General features: G+C 35.3%; 1 long non-coding RNA gene across 14 annotated transcripts in view; it reads right to left on the bottom strand.

The window, feature by feature from the left end:
- Window positions 1–891: 891 nt before the first annotated feature.
- Window positions 892–7705, bottom strand: part of LOC113322266 — a 12613-nt gene continuing 5799 nt past the window's right edge. For 3 of the 14 annotated variants that reach the window (XR_003347097.1, XR_003347099.1, XR_003347101.1), the window contains 4 exons: window positions 6091–6206; window positions 5801–5960; window positions 5675–5706; window positions 5319–5547 (listed from right to left, as the gene is read on the bottom strand). This is a non-coding gene — a long non-coding RNA (uncharacterized LOC113322266). Of the gene's footprint in view, window positions 1014–1224; window positions 1328–1573; window positions 1750–5303; window positions 5548–5674; window positions 5707–5800; window positions 5961–6090; window positions 6207–7705 lie in introns of those variants that run through there. The other 11 variants (XR_003347092.1, XR_003347100.1, XR_003347098.1 and 8 more) reach the window with 11 other exon arrangements.

Genomic DNA, 7705 nt, shown 5'->3' with positions numbered 1-7705 from the left:
AGAGAGACATCATGAGTTTCAGTCATAACTGATGCACAAAGTGCTAAATCATCAAGAGATGACCCTTCTTTTACTGATTTCTCCATTGGAAATAAAATAGTCTTCTTTTGGACAAGAAGAAGATATATAAGATTGGAGAAAATCAAGGAATAATTCGGTTTATGGAAACCGAAACTATTTTATCAAAAATAAAAGATATCCATTATATTATTTCTTTTTACAAAATAAATAAACAGATGTGAACAACTTCCCCAGATTTGTGCTTCCTCACAATTAGAATTTTGGGCAACAAGTGAGGATGCATCCTTCAACACAATCAACGCGTGTTGAGGTGAACAATATTCTTACCATAGTTAACAAAGACATCCTTAGGATGACTTATAAACACAATAGACCACTACACCATTTTTAGCGATTTGTAACGGCACAATTCAGTTGCAAAGCGGGGTTGCAACAGTTCAAATCTGCTACGAAAGTCGATGTTGCAAATTTTCGCAACGACTCATAAGCAGTTGCGAATTTTCGGTTGCAACTGTTGCGAAATTAGATGATTGCAACTGTTAACATCAGTTGCGAATTTTTGCAACAACAAAAAAAATAGTGGTTTTGACCTGGTCAAAACCAGGAAATCAAGTCAAAATCCGGGTTTGACCTGGTCAACATCAGGTATTGACCCGCAACAGTTACCCTGTAACAAGAAATTCACTGAAGTTCTCCAGTTCTTCTTAGGCAAAACAATCCAAACATATAACCATAAGATTCTAAAAGACATTAATGTGTATTGAACAAAGAAATCTTTCAATCAAAAGAAAGAGAGAAAAAAACTTAGGTAATACATGACCAATTCATACATTAAATACTAAAAACTATCATTGAACTTAGGCAATTCATGAGTTATTCTGTATACCTATGAAAAAGAAAGTAACTCAATTCTGCAGTAGAGATACAAAATTCTATTGACGTACACCAGTGAACATTGAGTTACTTCCTTGTTCAGTCTTGGACCCTGGTCACTGTTTTAACATCAAACAGAAAGACATTTAGTTCTGCAGTAGAGATACAAAGTTCTGGTTTTGGATGAGAGAAAACATGGATTTACTCTTCGGTTTTTAAGGAATGAGAAAGAATGATAAATTATCAACCATAAAGCAACCTCCACATATCTGGGCATGTAAAAACAAACCAAGAGGCAGTGGTCACTCGAAGAAAAGTTAAACAACGTACCTGATTTAATAAGATTAATAACGAACTGGAATTCAAACTCTTCCATCGCAGTAGCACCTACACCACTAGCTGCTTGATATTTGCTAACAACCATTCACACTACCTAACATACACAAGCACAACACAACAAAGAGGTTAGTAAGATACAATGTTTCAAACTAAGAGTTTTCACTGTGATCAAAACATATGTCTTTCAGGTTCATAGAATCGCATACAAGAAACATAATTAACAGTAATAAATTGAAGATAAGAAATAGAATGTCCAAAATATATTATTTGAACAGATAACAAGCCTTTTTTCCAGGACTGACTTAATGCTTGAAAATAGGTAAATACAAAAGATGACTACCTTCATAAGAAGCAAGTGCAAGGCTTTCCAATTAACCATTGGTTTATAGCAGCATATATCTGATGCTTCTCAGCTCATCCCTAGCACCCCAAGCAACAATAATCTCTTCTTTGTTGCGTCTCAGCTCATCCCATCTGTAAAAGATACGGCTATTTGGCTATTGGTGTTTCTGAATCCTGTAAATATATCATATAAACATTAGATTTACACAGAAATCTCATATCATGCAATGAAGTTGAAAAATATATGAGTACTAAATGGTTATAAGATGACTGCAATGGACCAAATGTAAAGAAAACTTTTCCTCTGCTAACTTTTTTATGCTTCTTTAAGTTAATTTAGATCTAAATGAGCAGTTGCGAGAAAAATCAAAGCTTGAACTTCCAGCAAAAGCTAAATGAGAAGTTGTTCATAAATATAGGTAAATATAAACTCCAAAATCTCCAAAATCTCAATTAGCCAAAACCGATTCAACATATTGTGACTTTTTCACACATTGTTTCTACCAGAACCCCTCATGATTCTTTGATAAAGCCTACCAACATGGGCTAGAACTTAATCCTGCTAAATCAAAAAGTCACCCAAACCACAAGGGTTTACAATATATGAGATCGAATATTAAGGTAGTAAAACTGAAATCAAACATCCCATAAACATACATAGCAATAAGATAAACGCATTTAAGCATAGGCTATGTAAACCGAAAACTATCACAAGAAAAATTACCAATCAAATAATTTCATTCATAATAGTTTTATTCACAATAGACCAATACAATCAATGAAACAAATCAAAAATTGATGTCTATTCTTCTTGCAACCTAGTACGTCATGTCAGAGCTGAATGAAGGTGGATTACTACTCTTCAGTTTTTGAATTTCTTCAAGTAGAAAATCTTGTTGCTTGACCAGAATCTCTTGCAGATGAGAAATTTTCGAAAAGGATTCTGCAAGAGCATGTAACTCTGTCTTTGATTGAACACAAAAGTGTGTCAATGCCTCAATACACTGATCTTTCTTCAGAGTATTCTCTCTTTTCTTCTTGCTAAGCCAATCTCCCTTTCTGATATATCAAGAGACAATCCAGACTTCGTCTTAAGATGATCTTTCTGATCTTATATCTTCTCCAGAGAAACCGTTTGATCCAGACCCATAGTTCGGATAAGGAATGATCAAAATATGAGAAGAATCTTTTTATATTTTTCATACTATCGAAAATATAATATTCCAAAAAATACGAATATATTAAATATCTTCAAATACTAGATATTATTTCCACAATCTACACAAAGTGCCTTGATTTTTATTCTTCCTCACTCAATGATTTGGCACACGTGGTGAGGAAGGAATTCTAATAACGATCAAGTGGTATTAGTATGAGATTTTCTCTCATTATGGAAATTTGAACAACCAGAGTGTTCTTGATCTAGTATAGTATTAAAAGAACTTCTTTTGTTACCTCGAACTAACGAAGTATCTTGGGATTGACTGGAATTGCATGTGCAACTTGTTAGAGCATTGCTCGGTCGAACTCGCATGCGTTGCTATCTCAAGCATGTTTGTCAATGTTAGTGATCAAAACTATAAGTCTTGATTTCTAGTCTACTATAGCTAAGTCTCGGACTAGGATATAAAGTGTAGTTGATCTCAAGAACTCCATGGAAATCATCATACAAGATGAAGGACTACTCAAGGAACTGGTGGATCTCCATCGACTAAAAGGTATATGGAGACTTGAACTTCTCTATCACTCAAAAGTCTGTCTACTCTATCTCCTATTTTGAGACAAAAGTCGTTTTGCTACATAGACTTTGATTATACACATTTGCTATTTCGAGCCGAGTTTATCTCGCCTATCTATTTCTCGAAATATGTGTTGGTAAGCTTTCGCTTTGGCCAAGTTCATCTTTATCTAATGACGAAAGTCATGTTATATTTCAATCACTTTGAAAATTGCTTTGACGAGAAATGGTTTGTGAATAACAACTATATAACGTCCTCTAAGAATGTTTCAATGATTGAAATGAGAGTTTAGATCATATAACTAATGTTGGATATAAGCATTGTGTGGTAACACATATATGTATAAGTCCTTTTTCCTTGAACCGAAGTTTGCGGACCTTGTTGATCAAGAGAATCGGAATCAGAGCCGTGAACCCAGTCCGCGAACCCAGTCCGCGAACTGGCGGAAGTTCTCGACCCGAGAAAATCTGCTTGAGTTTGAGAACTTCTTCCGGGAACTTAAGTCCACGAACTAAGTCTGCGAACTTAAGATTGGTTATATCTAAAGACGATTGTTTGTGAACTTATTTATATTAAGTAAGGAATGCAAAATGCAAACCGTGGCTATATAGTTCATGAACCGATTCGAGTGAATTAAATTGTTTTTTGCTTCAATTGTGTCTTGTGTGGTTACATAAGATTTCCTTGCAATTGAACAACTCTCTAATTAGTTCATTTGAGTCATTTGAACTAGTTATGGTGAAGAAGAATATGGTTGATATGAAAGTGCTCATATGGCTAACCATCTGGTTAACTATTGTTGAACCAACAAATATTCATGTTTGGGAACGGTTACATAAACCCAAAATAGTACATTTCATTTGTGTGTAACAAGCTAAGTTTTCGATCTAACAGTTGAAAGATATCAGGTTTTCATCTAACGGTGAATATTGAATGCTTTGTTAGCAAGCTAACATTGATTGCAAACCCTGATTTGAAAGACTATATAAGGGAGAACTCTAGCAACTGGGAAACCTAATCCCCACACCTTGCGTGTGATACTAGTTGTATTAGTTAGAGTCGATTCTCCTTTAACCTTAGGTTTCTTCTTGAAAACCAGGTTAACGACTTAAAGACTTCATCGGGATTGTGAAGCCAGACCGATACTACTTTCTCGTAGTTGTGTGATCCGATCTTGCTGATTCTATCGTTTTGGGTACAATCATAACGATTGGCTTGAGATCTATATCTCCGATAGGCGAGATAGAAATTTTCTTCCTAAATTGGAAGTTGCAAGTAAAGAGCTGTCTCTCCATTGCTACTTTGATTTATTAAACTTTGTCCACTGGAAAGATAATATTTGGTAAGCTTTCTGCTTTGTAGTGCGATCAGATGCTTGGAAAGTAGATCCATAATTGTAGTGCTATATGGTTTCCTCTTTGTAACTTCAATCTGTTACTGAATCATTTTTCTTAGTAGTTATTTGTTAATTTCTTGGAACTGTGACAGTACGATATGTGTTCAGAAATGAAATGTTTCTCTTGTTACTGCTCTTTGTTGTTTTATGCTTCATTTTCTTTTCTCTTTGTTGTTTTATGCTTCAGTTTCTTTTTCAGTTTGTGCTGTCACAGAGCTAATTAGCTGATTATGGTCCATATTACGTGTTGAAACTCTCATTCCACTAGCACTGATTCACTAGCAGGGGCTAACCATCTTGTTCAGTTTCCTGTTCGCAAATTTCTTGGCAAAGATATTTAGTTTCCTGTTCAGTCACTTCTAATTTGATAAAATGTAATAACCAGGTTGCTGCTGCATTGGCATCTCAGCTCAATGCAACATGATTCTATTCCTGTCAATTTGCGAACCAGAAACATGGATGGGCTCATGCCAGAACTTTTTCTGCTGAAAGAGGAATTCATACTTTTCGCATAGCAATAGAAAATGGCATCAACGACTTTGTAGAGCTAGCAGCAGTTTGAACAACATATTTTTTCTTTCATATATCCCTTTTTTCTTTCTGTAAACTTACTAACAGATTGCAAAGCAGCCATTTGTAACACTAAGAATAAGAAACAAGGATACTGATATAAATAAGACTTATCTGCTGTTTACATACTTTCAAAGAAAGGCAATTTTGACATGGAGCCAATGACAGTTTCAATGATCCTACAGGTTTTAGCACTCGTACCTTTTCATTGTCCAATCCAGCATCCTCAAATACTGAAAAGGCATCAGCTGATAACACCTCTGCCCACTGCAAATTTTAATTAATACAAGTAAGTTTAAGCACGACTTACAGTTTTAGATACAAATAAAACTAGCAAGTTCTTAATTTAGACAATAGATCTGCACATCTAGTTATCTACTCAAAAAAAAAAAACCTTGTAACTGTAGTATCCTTCTGCATATCCACCTGCCACATCCAAAAATAAATATTAAAACGCATGGATGGAGATAAGGAAATCTAGATACTTAGGCAATAACCTCAAATAAGTTAAATTCCAAACCTGCAAAGATGTGACTAAAACCACAAAGAAACCTATCCTTTGGCAGTGGTGCAATAACTTGAGTTTTCTCTCCCACTCTTCGATCAATATCAAAGATCGATTCTGACCCAACAGGAATGTAACTCCCATAAAGCTCCAAATCTGTACTTGCAAATGGTATCTGCAAAACATTAAAATATATGAAAAGAATCACATGTCTCTTCCAAATCTGATTGTTTCACGAAATACGTGAGGCTCAATATTAAGGACTCCGAAATGGCTATAAATTTTAAATGGACATGTGTTTGTACCAACTATGGCTGTGTGTCCCTGAATGGAAAGTCCTTGCTGCAAGAAGTTTCATGTAAACTTCTTCTGGGAGCGTCTCTCCAGTTTCATAGTGTTTTGCAAGGCTCATCAACGTATCCTTATAAACCATAAATGAAACGGTTCATATGTTAACAAGGCCTGTACATTTGCTTTAAGAAAGTTCATTAACAATAATTCATTTCTGTTTTAAATCAATATGACTATCTTTCTTAACCTATATATCTTTTCGCTTAAACAGAATAATAAAAATCATTAATCGTAGTCTCGGAAATAACAGAACAGGTGCAATAATTTGTTATCACCACCTTTGGTAACACCAATTCTTGACGAACTGAGAAGCCGATTCAACAGCATCCCATTCTATCCTCCTAATACCAGAAACCAGCCCCTCATCTTCCTTAGAGCAACCACAGTGGGCGATCAAACCCATAAATATGGTCTAGCAACGAGACGTAGTGGGACAGACTAAAGAGCAAAATCCTGGACTATATTTGGTCTGGGACCAAGACCAAACCCAAATATAGTCGAGCGAACTTAAAGTGTACGCTTGTTAACGGGCGAATGTATAATGTACGTTTCATGTGGGGCGGTTGTATAGTCCCCGTTCCATGAGTTGTTGTGTATGGATCACATTATATCTTCGCCTGGCTACCTATCAGGCGTACATTATATGCCCGCATCACATATGGGCTCACATTATATGTTCGCTCGATCATATATAGTCCACTACCGTAGCGTTACAACACGGACTAAACCCAAAATTTGGTCTTTTTTTTGCTCTTTAGTCTTTGGTTTTGATCGCACCACTGCAGTTGCTCTAGTGAGCATATGTTGGAGTGCATGACCAAACTCATAAAAAACTAATGCACAGCAACTTCTTCTGGCCAAACTGCTTTAGGGTTGTTATTCCAGCACTAGAACCATGAATATGACAAGTGAAAGAAATGTACATACGAAAAGCGAGAAAGTTTTAAGGAAACCAAAAAACTCCAATACTAATAGGAAATGAAACTAGGTGTAAACTGTTGTCAACAATAGACACTTGAGGAGGTACTAGTTTAGCATTTGTAAGAAAAAGAAACATTTCAAATGGAAACAAGAAATTATCAATAAGGATTTGGTGAACCCATATTGTTACCCGATACATTACGTGCTCATTATGGTACTATGATTATTTGCCCACAAATCTTGTTCAACTTAGTCATATTCTCAAATTTTGGATCCGTCTAAACATTAAAATCATTCCTTGGCTTGAGGGAATGTAATTCTGCCTTAGACATTCAAACTTGAGGTGGCTGATTAGCTATATAAATGTGGTTCTCTGGTAACAAAGCTATTTTTGGACAGTTTAGAGCCACTACAACAGGTTCTCTAATCCTAAGACAAGACCAATCCACCTCCCTAACAAATTCTTCCCAGTCAAGTAGTGAATTATAATACTCCAGCACTAAAATCCCAAAATAACAAAGTATGATGCAAACAAACTGAGTCCCCTCAAATTTGACAATAAATCACACCTTATTTCCTAGATATATATATATATATCAAATAAATGGAAATGAAATATGAAAAAAAACAAAAAAAAAAAAAAAAAAA

This window comes from Papaver somniferum, chromosome 11 (genome assembly GCF_003573695.1).
Source record: "Papaver somniferum cultivar HN1 chromosome 11, ASM357369v1, whole genome shotgun sequence".
Taxonomy (NCBI): domain Eukaryota; kingdom Viridiplantae; phylum Streptophyta; class Magnoliopsida; order Ranunculales; family Papaveraceae; genus Papaver; species Papaver somniferum.
Note: the sequence above shows the minus strand (reverse complement) of the source record. Positions and strands in the feature narration are given on the sequence as shown.